The sequence below is a fragment of the Cupressus sempervirens genome, chromosome 7, assembly GCF_028749045.1.
Source record: "Cupressus sempervirens isolate cs-2001-9-10 chromosome 7, ASM2874904v1, whole genome shotgun sequence".
Lineage (NCBI taxonomy): Eukaryota > Viridiplantae > Streptophyta > Pinopsida > Cupressales > Cupressaceae > Cupressus > Cupressus sempervirens.
The window spans coordinates 540,934,179-540,949,178 of NC_143124.1; positions in this window are offsets into that span (position 1 = coordinate 540,934,179).

Sequence of the window (15,000 nt, forward strand, 5' to 3'; positions counted from 1 at the left end):
TTGTTTTTCTTTGTTTACAATGGGCATCTGCTCCCGAATAACAGTATATCCTGTCCTTTTTCGGACAACCAGTGGACCTACTCCTATGTTAGGGGTGAAACCCAATTTCCTCATAACTTCTCTGGCTTTATCTGGAAAAGAATCAATAAAATGTTGTTTCTTTTCATTCATTACCTCCATTATTTCTGAAAATGTACTCATGAGTTTATTCATCCTATCTGCATTATTTGCAGCATTACTAAGAGGACTGTAATCTTTGTCAAAACAATTAATGAATTCCAAAACTTTTGAATAGACTCTCCATTTTTCTTTCTTTGTTTCTTGTTCCTAGAGAGAATATTCATTCCTTATTATATCTTTAGGGAAATAAAATTCATGCTGACTTGGATGAAGCTTGATTCTATGTCTGAGAGCAGAATTAAAGAAGTCTTCTATGTCACAAAAAAGAGCATGAGATACTGCCATCTTATACCGATCCAAAATTTTGTAGAGGAAGATCCACCCTTCTTTAGTGATTACAAACTAGTGAGCTATAGTGCAAGTAGGAAAAATTGATCCTATTCCTCTTTTGTGCAAAAAGGTTTCCTCCACTCCTCCCAACTGCCATAAAAATTCAGCTACCCCTACCTTTAAAGGTCCCTGATAGGGTAGTACATGGGGTGTCCCTTTGAAACCATAGACCCTAATGATAGTTGAGACTGGATATGGGATGATATCTCCCCAATTATGTGACACTTTTAAACTGTGGGGTCTGTCCATAGGCCTAACAAGATGCATTAGTGCCTTAGGAATTCTGGGATTGTCACTCAATATGAGGCATCTTAGTTTAGAAGCAAAATGCCTACCAAATTTGACAAAACTAGCATTTTCTGCCTCCCAAGTCAAGTATGCACTCCATAATTGAACTGGTAGTGCCTCCCCCTCTTGTTCCCTATTTAAAACCATTCCTTTAGCAAAATATGTAGCCCCTTTAAAAAGAAACATATGCATCAATAGGGAGTACTGACCCCAAACCTTTTCCACCTTGCCCTTTGCAATCCCCACTAATCCATTGTGAATCTCATTAGCCAGGTAGGATGCAAAATCAAAAAATATTTCTACACTGAAAGAAGAGATTTGGGTGATCATATACATGAAGCTCACTAGAATAAAGTCTTCTTCACCCTCTCCGAAGACTCTGCACAGGGTCCTGTATATTTCTACTACCCTTGCATTAAAGCATGATTTCTTGAAAGGTTCTTTAGAAGATGATGTTATTGTTGGTAGATTTCCAATCTTGCCTATGTGGGCTTTCAATGCACCTTGTCTAACTATATCCCTTTTGGACATATATTCTTTTTCTAACTCTATCAAATTAATGGGCACATGATACATGGTGAGAGGTCCCAGACTAAAAACCTTCCTAATTTCTTCTGGACTGATGGTAATTAAAACCTCACCATCCATTGTTCTCACTACCTTAGTGGCTGGATCATAGCTTTTTGCTACAGTTTCAAGCAGGTCATAATCCAGAAACACACTGGGAACAACAAGCTTCCCAAGATCAAAATTCCATATATTGGCATGAGGGGCATATAATTTCCTTTCTGCGAACCATTTTTTGAATAGACTCAAACCAGTTTGAGAAGTCTGAGCATCCTGAACCCAATTACCCTTATCATACAGTCCATCAGCTATCCTTAGCCTAGGGTTCAATGAGGTTAACTTCTTAACTTGTGCTGTCTCTACAGTAGACTCAGGAAGCATCTCAAGCAAATCATCATGCACATTCCTATCCAAATAATTTACTGCACCTGAAAATCCCTTCTTTGGAGGCATCTTGGACTTATTTTTCACAGAACTGGAAAGCCTGCGAGGATTATGGTAGTATTACTTACTTGAATTTTGTCTTTGTTTTCCTCTGTATTTTCGCAAACTTTTCGCGAACAGACAACTTCACAATTTCTACCAAGCTTTTGCACACTTTCCTTCAGTAATTTCTTCTGCACAAGAATGGCTTCAAATCTTTGCTCGCATAAGATGAAACTGATGAAATCTCTCTGTATTATACTCTATTTTTTCTCATAGACGATGCTTTCATGTCTAATTAATACAAGGAGTGGCACTACATTTTGTGTTTAAAACTGCGTTGTCGATCTTTAAAGATCCTACGATCATGTGATATGGAGAGAACAACTAGGAGTTTCATTTGACATGTCAGTCACTTTACCCAATGAGAACTTACCACGTATATCATTCTTTCCTTGATGGCGCTTGTATCTGGACCCATTGACATCTGAGGACACGTGTCAGCATGTCGCTACTTCGTTATGCATAAAAAACAAGCATCTTGCCACAGCGAAGCAACGACAATCGTCAATCTGATTCGAAATCAATCAAATGATATGCTACTAGGTTTTCTCAAAAAGAAGGTAGTGGGCCCTATTCACTATGTCGCTATAATTATCTCCCTCGCAACTCTTCATAGCGAGAAGGCGACAGTCATTGATCACATACTCAATCAAGGGTGAGGAAACTACGCGGGGTCTTCTGATTCATACTCGCTATGTCGCATGGCTTAAAAAATATGCAATTTTGCATAGCGAGGTAGTGAGGACCGTTGATTTCATTCCAAGCTAACGTTCAGGATCTCTTTGCACATTTGGTCATAAAGGCATTAATGAAAACAAAGATCTCTGCATAGTTGGCGCCTGTCAAAAATTTGTTGCAGTCCTAATTATTATTCCACGTCAGCAAAGGTCACTGTCGATCTTTCTTTTTTACGGGGTCTCGCTACTTCGCTAATGGTGATGTATCTGATTTTTTCGATAGCGAGGTAGCGAGCTCCGATGTTTTAATGAATTTCGTATCGAAAAATGCAAGGGGCAGAAGATAATAATTTCTGTTACTTAAACTATTTCTGACAACGGCATTTATGACTTGTCACGCCACCTGGTGAAGTCAAGGCACCGGCAAAATGCAACGTCACTTCCCCTTCAGACTTTACGGGGCCTCACTACTTCGCTAACGGTGAAGTGTCTAATTTTTTTGATAACAAGGTGGCGAAGCATCGTAAAAATCATCATTCCGGCTCTTGTTTCAGATATCCTGTTGGGTCCCCTTTCCTGTTTGGATGGTAGTTGCAACGTGTACCTGCACAATAAATCATTCAAAAAATAAAGTTTCGACCGCCGTATCTTCACTTTGCGGTCTCGCCTCGTAAAATACTCAGCATTCGCTACCTCGCATGGCTTAAAAAGCATGCAATTCTTCATAGCGAGGTAACGACAGTGGTAGATCTACTTGGATCTGACGGTTAGAAAGATTGATAAAAAGAGGAATCTCGAGGAAACAAAAAATAAAAGGGACAGAATATTCGTCTCACTTGAAAATTCAAAAGTTTTGTGCCCGACAGTTTATGAACAGATAGAACATAGGGTTTTCATGAGTTTTTTCTTATGGATGGATTATCCAGAAACCCTATGTTTCACTTAGAAATAAAAAATTCTAACTTTTCTATAATTTAACAAAAACCTCTGTTGCACAAAAAGTCAGACCAACACATACCAAACCATATGCAACTTGTAGAATCTTACCCCATCTCTTTGATTATATTAGGCCTAAAAAAGCCATTGTCCTATTTTCTTGTGAGTGAAATAGAATAATTGCGGTATCCATCACAATTTAGTGGAGTCTTTAGATCAATACCCAAAGAGAATAAATCATACGTAAACATAACTAAGATATTAAAGGATAAAATTTGGGAATGACCCAAAAAGTTAAAGATTGGAGAAGCAATCAGTAATTATTATCCATCACCTATAATAAGGAATATTTAATATCCCAATATGGTATTGTTAATAATTGACCTTGGAACTATATGAAATTTGACAACTACTAACTAGGTATTACTAATATTGGCCCATATAGCCAAAGCATATGATACAAAAAACTAATTAGGGACTGATCAATAGTAGAGCTTATGTATCAAAATGATACATAATATACTAGTGATGCTAAGCTAAGATGATCACTAAATTTAGTAATTAGTTCTAGCTATTGTAATCACTAAAGAGGTAACACCTCATAAAAAATTAATGAAGAGTAAATAGTTCTCAGAGGTCACATGTTTATGAATTAAATGAGCTTTGCAAGGTGAAGAGTTAATCATTAAATTTGAAAATCTATGCTTGGTAGAGATACTGCATGATTTTAATTAGTATACTAATTTACTGAGATTTCTCTCACCATATTATAGGGCCAACAAAGGTTGTAAAGGATGAAATAATAATAAATGATTAAAACTAATCTAACCTTGGATGGCATAATTAAGACTATCTTATAATTACAGACTAATGCAATATCCACCATCCCTTTTATTCTTGTCAACGTAAAACTATATATAAGGCCCTTAGACTAATCTACATGATTATAATTTGAAACTAAATTTCTCATATTGGAGCTTGGGAATATTCCTAGGAAAAAGATTAATATAATAATTGAAGTTTCTTTTCGCTCATGTTTGACTAGTGAAAAAGTCAATAAGTCTTCATACAAAGATTACATACAGGAAGATATATTAATATTTAATTCTAAAGCTCAATCTAAGAGTTACCTAGAACACACAAATGTAATACATTGGCTTTATTATATTCTAAATAAGAAAATATTATAGGAAGATTTATAATAAGTGTATAAATTGAGGTTAGTAGAAGTTATGGACTTTACATCATCTGCTCCCTTGTTAGTCAAACTGTTAGTTTCTGTATTACCTTCTCGATGTAGGTGCTTAAATTTGAGGTCCTCAAATGAATTTAACAAATCCAATGCTACCTCAAGATATGACTAGATTTTCCAATTAGGTATTTTACTTACCCTTAATGAATTATAACTATATGTGAATTGCCTTCTATGTCTAATTCGAGAATATATAGACTCTTACTAAGTTTTAATCCTTCAATTAATGCCATAATTTTTGCAATATTATTGGTTGTTTTAGGCAGTGGTTTAACTAATTTGGAAAACACCTTATCCTCATGGTTATGGAAAATGCACTCAATACCTAATTTTCTCAGGTTTCCCCTAGAGGCACCATCAAAATTTAGCTTAGACCACCCAAGCTTAGGAGGAGTCCATTTACAATTAGCTCTTACTTTCTTGTTGATATGACCTCCTTTCCTAAATTGAGCAGAGATGATCAATCCAAACTAATCTTTATAAATAATACCATCCATAATAGCTAAGATACATTCATAATGATTTTAAATTCCTTATTCTATTATGTAATGTTTCGATAATACTAGCTTCCATTTTATTGATTAGTGATTTAATTAGCATTTATTTGTTTTGAAAGGTAACTTGATTCATTTCTTTCCATAATTCCCAGTAATAATAGGAGGACTAATCTTCCAATATTCTCATATAGTCCTTTATTGAGCTTAGTTAGTCATTACTTAAGGTGTTAATTGAAGTTATTATGAATGGCAGATTGCTAATTTAATTTTACAAATATTTTGAGCCAATATTCTCTTACATAAGGATAATTAAGAATAATGTGACCAATAGATTCCTCATCTATTACAAAGACTACACCTACATGGCACCTCATATCTCCTTTTTCTGAAACATTTTACAGTAAAGAATTTCCTCTACATAGCTTCCCATAAAAAGGTACCAGCTTTAGGGGCAAAATTCCTATCCCAACAAAGATCAATAAGAAAAGATGAAGCTAAAGAATTTGGTAAGGAAGATTAAATTTTATAGCCATCTTTGACCTTATAGCTTCCATATTTGGAAGTGACCCAAATCAACCTATAAGACTTATTGTTAATAGGAATATTTTTTATCTAAATTATTTTCTCAAATTATTCCTTCTAGTTTTCTAATAAAGTGATGTAGGAGCATCATGGGTTGCATAGCTATCCTACATGTTTTCTCTCTTTCTTAGTTTCTGTCGAGTTGCAATGTCTTGCATTGTCAACTCATCCTATGGTTGCCGAGCATTCTTTGTTTTTTGAGATCTCCTTGGTTTCTAAGTTATCTTTTGGTCATCGAGTTCGTTGGGTGTTGAGAAACCTATTGAGCTTGCTTGGATGTCAACTATCTTTGGTTGCTAAGTGTTGTTGAGTTCACCGAGTTGTAGAATTTTGCTTGTTCTTCATTTGTTGAGTTGTTTGTGTGTGGTTTCTTGTTGGAGCTAACCTTTGCATTTAATTTTGTGATAGGTATTTTCCAAGAGCCGACTTATGGCTTGTTCTAGCATTTAATATGAAAGTTTATTTTGGTTGTATTGCAACAGGTCGACTTGTGGACATGCATGTATTTAAAGAGGTCTTTGGTAGAGTTTTAGGGATATATAATTAAGAGTGTACAAGTGTTAGAATATATATTCTACTAATATAACTAAGAGTGGGGGGAGGGGGGCGGGCGTGAATCAGTTATCTAACTAATATCACTATTAAAAATCTTAAATAATCTTAACCATATGAGTAATGTAACCTAAAACCACATTAAGATACTCATACAAAATAACACTAGATATGTTAACTAGGGAAACCCTTGATCAGAGGGAAAACCCTGATGGGGATGGTACCCACAAGATGATGTACTAATAAATATTTCTTGTTAGAGGATAGACCCTGTTAGGAGTCTACTACAACATCTAGTACATATGAGTCCCTATTAGGAGACTTTGAATCCTTGTTAGGAGATTCCAACCCTGTTAGGAGTTGTGCCAACCCTATTAGGAGTTGTGCCAACCTTGTTAGGAGTTGTGGAAGACAGCTAGACCCGCTACCCAAAAAGCTTCGAGGGAAAGACCAACGAACCCACTATTCAAATGATCTTTGTATTATACCTTGCAGAATAATAGAACTAAAATGTAATTCTTTCCTTTTTCTTTGTCCTATCAACTTGACTTTTTCTCCTTCAGATCTTGAATCTCACATCCAATAATCCCTTGTATTGCTCACATGCATTCAGTAAGCACTCTACTCCTTTTCGCACTTTGCACTTGAACAACAATCACAATACTTAAACTTGCTTTACAATCAAGGAAACCATCTTTCCTTTATACCATATCTTCATGATAATTCTTTGAGTCGGCCTTGAGGCTTTCCTAATTAATTAAAATAATATAATTAATTAAATTATAATTACAATTGCACTATCGGCTCATAGTATATACAAAACTTCACACATGCTATACTAAGACTTGTGCACTGGCTGACATCATCATATGACTATCCTCTATTACTGCCTGATTGCATATCACTTGATTACATTTCGGATGTAAGATAGATAACAATCATTAGGAACTACTTTCCCAATACTCTGTCTCTGAACTATTCTCTATAAATTAGGTACAACTTCTTACGCCATTGACTTAGACTTTGTGCACTTGACCCCATCATCAAGACATTGTGTTGTACATGTCCTTAACTACACATGACTAGACAATCAAACCATTGTTTGTACCACCAAGATCTTTGTCTCATACTTTGTCAATCTTTATAGAAATAATGTTATGTTGACATCAATGAAAAACACAATCATGAATGCAACATATCAATAATCTCCAATACTCAGGATACTCCCCCAATGTAGTATCATCAACATTAATGCTAACAATCTTGCCCTTTGACATTGATGGAAACATAGATGAAAAATATCCAAGTTCCAAGAATACCAAGTAGAACTCTACTGCTACTTCTGTCCTCATCTCATGCATATTATCCCTCATGCTTTAGGAAGTGTTTTCATGCATATTCTCTCCCCCATTGACATCAATGTCAAAGACCTCAAATTCAATGTATCAATTGTTAAATACCAATTGCTAATCAATTGTTCCAAGTCATCAACCAAATTAAGTGTCCAAAGACACTACTCAATACCAAATACCAAGAGTCTTCAATGACTCATTACTTACTAGATACTCCCCCATATAGGAAGCATCATCATTCAATCTAGTCAAATAATAGTGTTTTGTGCCACTGGACTGATGCACTTACTACATCAACTATTTAGAAGTAGGCAGGGGCATAACCCCAAGCATACCTCTCAAGTACTCAAACGTATCTTTAGGAAAAGGCTTCATAAAGATATCTAAAATTTGATCCTTGGTACTTACATACTCCAATATGATCTCTTTTTTTGTTGCTTTCTCTCTCAGCACATGATACTTAATAGATATATGCTTTGCCTTAGACTATAATACATGATTCTTAGACATACTCATTGTACTTGTGTTATCATAGTAAACAATAAGAAGTTCTTAGATCTCAATTATGATGTCCTTCAACATCTACTTCATCCACACAACTTGATTACAATTATTTGTTGCTACAACATACTCTGCCTCGATAGTGCTCGGTGAAATGTAATCTTGCTTCTTGCTTAACCAAGAAACCAATCTTCCTCCAAGAAAGAATGCTCCACCATTGGTGCTCTTTCTTTCATCTATACTACCTACCCAATCAATATCAGTTAGTGCACACAAAGTGAAATCACTTGATTTGTCATATCAAATTCCATAATCAGATGTCCCTTTCAAATATTTGAGTAATCTCTTTACTACTGCAAAATGATATTCCTTCGGATCAACTTGAAATCTAGCTATAATCCCAATTGCATTTTCTATATCTATTCTGGTGTGAGTCAAATACTACAAACTTCCAATCATTGATCTATACATTTTCTTCTCTACTATAGGTGTCTCATCTTTACTAGATAAGATGCGACTAGTTATCATAGGTGTGCCAACAGGTTTACAACTTTCCAAACCAAAAATTTTCAACAAATCTTTTAGATACTTATCTTGTGAAATGAATATACCATCATTATTTTTCACAAATCTGCAAACCTAGGAAAAAATTCATTTCTCCTATCATGCTCATTTCAAACTCATTTCTCATCTCCTCAGCAAATTTATCACTAGCTTCATCATTACCTCCAAAAATGATGTCATCAAAAAATATTGCAATGATAAAAAAACCATCTTCAATTTCTTTTAGATACAAGTTATTGTACATCATACCTTTAGCAAATCCAAACTTTTCCAAGTAACTATCCAACCTTGCATACTATGTTCTTGGTGCTTGCTTCAGGCCATAAAGAGATTTCTTCAATCTACATACTATGTCTTTGTCTTATGATAAAGGAAAACCTTTGGGATGCTCAACATAAACCTCTTCTTCTAGTTCTCCATTTAGAAAGGTAGATTTAACATCCATCTGATAAACCTTGAATTTCTTGTTCATTGCATAAGCTAGGAACATCCAACCTGCTTCCATCCTTGCTATAGGTGCATATGTTTCCTCATAATCAATGTCTTCTTGCTGTGAATAACCTTTACAAACAAGTTTGACCTTGTTTCTCACAACTTCTCCTTGCTCATTCATCTTATTCCTAAAAACCCATTTGTTCCTATCACATTCTTGTCTCTTGTTCTAGGAACTAACTCCCATGTATCATTTTTTACTATCTGATCCAATTCTTCCTTCATTGCTTGGATCTAATGTTTATCTTTGATAGCTTGTTCAACTTGAGATATCAAACATATCTCCTCATTTACTTTGTTCCTTGTCAAAATGCCTTTGTCTTTACTTCTAATTATTTTCTCAAGAGGGTGATTCCTTATTAGATTTCTATTAGGGGTAGGAGTTGACATATTAACTCTTCTCTTTTCTCTAGATTCATAACTTTGTTCTCCTCTATGCTCAAAAGTTAGCACATCATTTTGCATGTCATTGTTAGTCTTAAACAAAACTTCAACATTCTATCTAACGATTCTAGGGCTACTCTCTTCTTCATCTAAATTATAATTATAGACACCCAAAAATTGGCAAAGACCTAAATCATGCAATTCCAATCAATTAATGTAAATTAAAGAGAAAATCAGAAGAACCCAATAGACTTTCAAATTGAAAATCACATCAGGTCATTAATCACCTATCAAATCGACAAGACCTAAATCAACTTTAAAAGAGGAGAAAAACAATTCAAATTCATAAAATGAAATTCAAAAAAGGAGCAAAGAGACAAAAGTGTTGAAAATAAATAAGAAATTTATTAAATCAATAAAATCTTTTATCCTCACAAGATTGAAAACCTCCCTTTTTCATTTTAAAAGAATTTGAAATATCCTCAATTATCCTCAAAATCAAGTATGTTGGACTCTTCCTCTTGGTCTCTTATGAGATATTTTCAGTTTCACTTTCACCCCTAGTCAAAGGTGAAAATTCTAATTCTTACCCCAAACCCTTCTAAAACCCTATAAATAGGAGGGAAATCTAAGAGGCAAGGAATCCAAGTTTATAGTATCTGCACTATAGGCATATTTTGACTCATCATTTTAGCATTTTTCATTGTAGCAAGTTCATAACATTTTAGCATCATTTTGTGTCATTTAACATCATTTATTATATGTTAGTTCATTGCATGATCATTTCAAGAGCATTTCTAGGAGTTGTATTTCACATATAATCTGTATTTTAGTCATAGATCTTGCATATGTTCATTGTAAATCTACATTTCAAGCATATTCCTATTCTAAAACTATCACTAAGATGCTAGTCCGAGAGCTATTTTAGCAGTTGTAGTTTGGCAAACATGAGACACTCATAGAAATTACATTCTAATGATGATATCTTGGGTCCAGTATAGTTCGTCATTAGTCTATTTGCATTCTACATTAAGATTTCATAAATATGCCTTTATACCATGTACAAAATGGTGCCAATCGTGGGGCTAAACTAAAAGCCTCTCTATTTTCAAGTTTTTCAATCTAACCTTTCATTTCTAGTATAGATCTATGTTTCTTGCTATTCTCTTGTGCATATCTAATCAAATACAAGTTCTATAGTGTTCGGGAGGCCTCATATCAGCAAGAACAACATTCCAAAGTCCTCCTCGAGCATACAAAGGTTGGATCTAAATATTTTGATGCTTCTATGCTCTATTTCAATGATTCTAAGAGATATTTTGACACTAATGAACTCTATTTTAATGCATTTAATCTTTCTGTACACATATACATAGTTCTGTAGTGCATATACATAGTTTTGCAATGCATTTACACAATTTTCTAGCACATCTGCATCTTCTTATAACACATATGAAGCATCTTGTAGTGCATTTTATTTTCTTATAGTGCATTTGCATGATAAAATAGCACATATAAGGTTTCTTGGAACACATACGAGCATTTTTGTAGTGCATCTAGTAAAAATTATAGTTTCCTGAATCTAACTTCCAAATCCAAATATCATTTGATTACAGGTCCCTCCCAAGTTGACAAAGAGGCTCTCAGATTGCAGACATTGCACAACAGGAAAAAAGACCCTCATAAATGCACCTAGCCTTTGCTAGCTCTGAATCAGGTAGGTAGACATCGCACTAGTACATTTGGATTCATTTTTTGACCTTTATTGGTTGAATTTTTGACCCAATTTTCGACCAACTTTTGACCAACTTCGACCAACTCGTTGGTCAATATTTTTGTGGTCAAAATTTTGACCAATGCACTAGTTGATCAAAATTTTGACCAATCTATTAGTCGAAAACCTACCAAAGCCATTGTGTGAGTTCAAATAGGAATTGGTCGAAATTTCAACCAACAAAGGTAGAAAAAAATTTGCATGTTGTTGGAAATTTTTACCAACAAAGGTGGAAAAAAAAATTAGGTGTTGGTGGAAATTTTGGCCAATGAAGGTGGAAATTTTGACCAACAAAGGTGGCAAAAAAATTTAGACATTGGTGGAAATTTTGACCAATGAAGGTGGAAATTTCGACCAACAAAGGTGGAAAAAAAATTTAGACGTTGGTGGAAATTTCAACCAACAAAGGTAGAAAAAAATTTGGGCATTGGTGGAAATTTTGACCAATGAAGGTGGAAATTTCGACCAACAAAGGTAGAAAAAAATTTAAGAATTGGTGGAAATTTCGACCAATGAAGGTGGAAATTTTGACCAACAAAGGTAGAAAAAAATTTAAGCGTTGGTGGAAATTTCCACCAACAAAGGTGGTGGAAATTTCGACCAATGAAGGTGGAAATTTCCAACAACAGCTAGGTGTAAATTTTTTTCAGGCATTCTATAAAACAGTTCACATGTCTTGCTTATGATATGACATTTTACATGCATCCTACACTCTCTCATCCAACTGATGATGGATTACGCAAAGTGATCTGAAACCATGATTCTAAAAAACACACAATCAGATCCAAAATGAACTTGCACTACAAATGGATTGTGGAAATTTGATATTGTTAATTTTGCATGCATTTCTACTAGGACAAATGTATGTTTAAGTTGTGATTGTCTTGGTAGACATGCATGCAATTTTACCAATATTAGATTTCCACAATCCATTTGTAGTGCAAGTTCATTTTGGATTTGATTGTGTGTTTTTTAGCATCATGGTTTCAAAGGACTCTGCGTAATCCATCATTAGCTAGATGAAAGAGAGTGCAGGATGCATGGAAAATGTCATATCATATGCAAGGCATGTGAACTGTTTTATAGAAAACCTAAAAAACACTGATAGTAACTAATATGAAGAATATATAATTAGTTATATGATTGAGACAAATCATGTACCAGTGAGTTGGTCAAAATTTCAACCAATGGGTTGGTCAAATTTGGTCAAAAATTGGGTCAGAAATTCAACCAATAAAGGTCGAAAAATGAACCCAAATGTACTAGTGCAAGTATGCTCACCAAGTTGACTCTTTGAGTTTAGTCATCAAGTCACTCCAACAAAGTGCCTCATCAAGGTCAGTTGTTAGGTCCGCTCATCGAGCTTGCTCACCAAGTCAACTCGCCATGTCACGTCTCTAAGTGGCCCCGCTAAGTTGGCTCAACAACTTGCCCCACCAAGTTGCCACTTTAAGCCCACTCACCATGTTTAATTTTGAAAATAACGTCTAGTTACCAAAAATTGACATATTATGTCAACGATTAAATGGAAAACAGAGTAAGAAGGTATAGAAAATACCTTTTGTCCTCCTACTGCTTTGATACTATGTAGACCAAAAACTTTCGTGATCAATGTGCTTTCATAAGTATGAACATGATTATAGTAATTTGGCAGCATACGAAGAAGTACCTGTAAAATGGTCACACTGGTAAACAATGAAGAAAAGAAAAACAATAGGATGCTGAAACCCTGTGGAACATTAAGGCAAACTAAGGAATCCCACAGTATAAAATTTGTGTACCTTACAACTAGCATTAGTTGGCCACCATACCTAAATGTATAGCTTAAAGGACTCGTTTAGTTACAGCTAACATCTTAAGATACAAAGATGCATCAATTTCCAAGGATGCTAACAAAAATTGCCAAATAAACTATGAACAATAACTCCCACTTTCTTCGACTAATTGCAAAAATTGCATAGATGAGACTAAATTAGTATGCATGGTGTTTAAAATTTAAATCTCTTGTACACCCAAAACTAAGTGTGGCAAATTCAAAATTTTGTGAATCCAATATGTCTAGGGACAAACACGCAAACTCAACAATATATTTCAATACAGTCTTCTTTAATAACAAGAAATTGACTAAAAATAAATACACATTTTAAAATCATATTGTTTTCATCATTCAAATATTACACACATACATTTTTCATTCTCTTGTTAGTCTGACTCTGAATTTCTTGTTAGCAAAATCAATAAACATTACAAGGCATATCCATATAAATGTAAAATATTGAGCAAGTCAGTAGTTATATGTGTGAATATGCAAATAAATATGTGAACCTGATTCCCAATTGCAGATTGAGAATCAAGCCATAATTTATGTTCCCTTTATAGATAATTTCACCCAGTCTCTAACTTTCATTTGGCTACCATTTATGCCCTCTTTTCACAGCCTTGGAAGGCACATTTATTCTGGATACCTCATTAATCAAAACTCCTTGAACATATTCTCTCTTGACAACAGATTGCACAGGAAAAATTTTGGGATCACAAGTTCTGACACCCTCGTCATTATCATCAAATTCCTCACTACTTGAGCTTCTTATCCTATCAAAGGAAAAGGTTCTTACTATTCTGGATTCAAGGGTTTTTGAGGATGTTGTTTCTGAGCTAGGGGCATAAGAAGTATTCAAATAAACCTCAAAATCAGACATAGAAGAGCTTCTCTCCTTCCAACAAGATTTCTCATCAATGGAGAGATCGTCATGCTGATCCACATTAGAAGGCGAGGATTCCAAAAGGTGGCATAGCCTAGTCTGATTTCCACATGTAGAATAAAATGTACCTTTCCCATCTTTGAGCCCCTTACTCTAGGTCCCCATTTAATAACTCCCATCTGCCCATCTATAGACTCCATGGCCATACTTCAACCCATCAAGCCATTGCCCATCATATTTATCCCCATTGGTTTGACTCATAATCCCCATTCGATCATGGGTTTCCACCATATCTTCTAACTTATCATAAAAGGAAACAAGGTTAAGCCTGCTAAGGTTGGCATGAAAATCTAGCTTCTCTTTTCTTCCTTGAAAATCACTTCTTTGAAGGCATCAAAGTATACAATCTTCATCCTCACACATTTGTTTCTATAATCTCTTAGTCTTTCCATGTGTCTCGCTTCCTCCAATTTCACCATTTCTGCCTTTAGCTTATTGATGTTCTCCATGAGCTTTTCCTCCACCTCCCCTGCCACTCTCAAGTAAAGACTGGCTTGGTAAGAAATAAAAAGAATAATTCTCAGTACGTATTAATTTAACAAACAAATTGTGCATCACAGAGCTTTTCATAGTTAAACTCAGTTTCATATGTACCAATTTACTATGGACTGATGTTTTCTACTTATGTATAAATATATTCAAACTATAAGACAATTATTAGGATTCAATTATATAATTTTTGAATCCAATCTATTGATTCATTTACATGAATAAATGATTGGCTGTATATAAAAATATATGACTTTTTAGTTGAATTTATGAACACATTTCTCATGAGTAGCTGTATACAAGAATCTCTCTCATGAGAATGATGGTAGTAGATG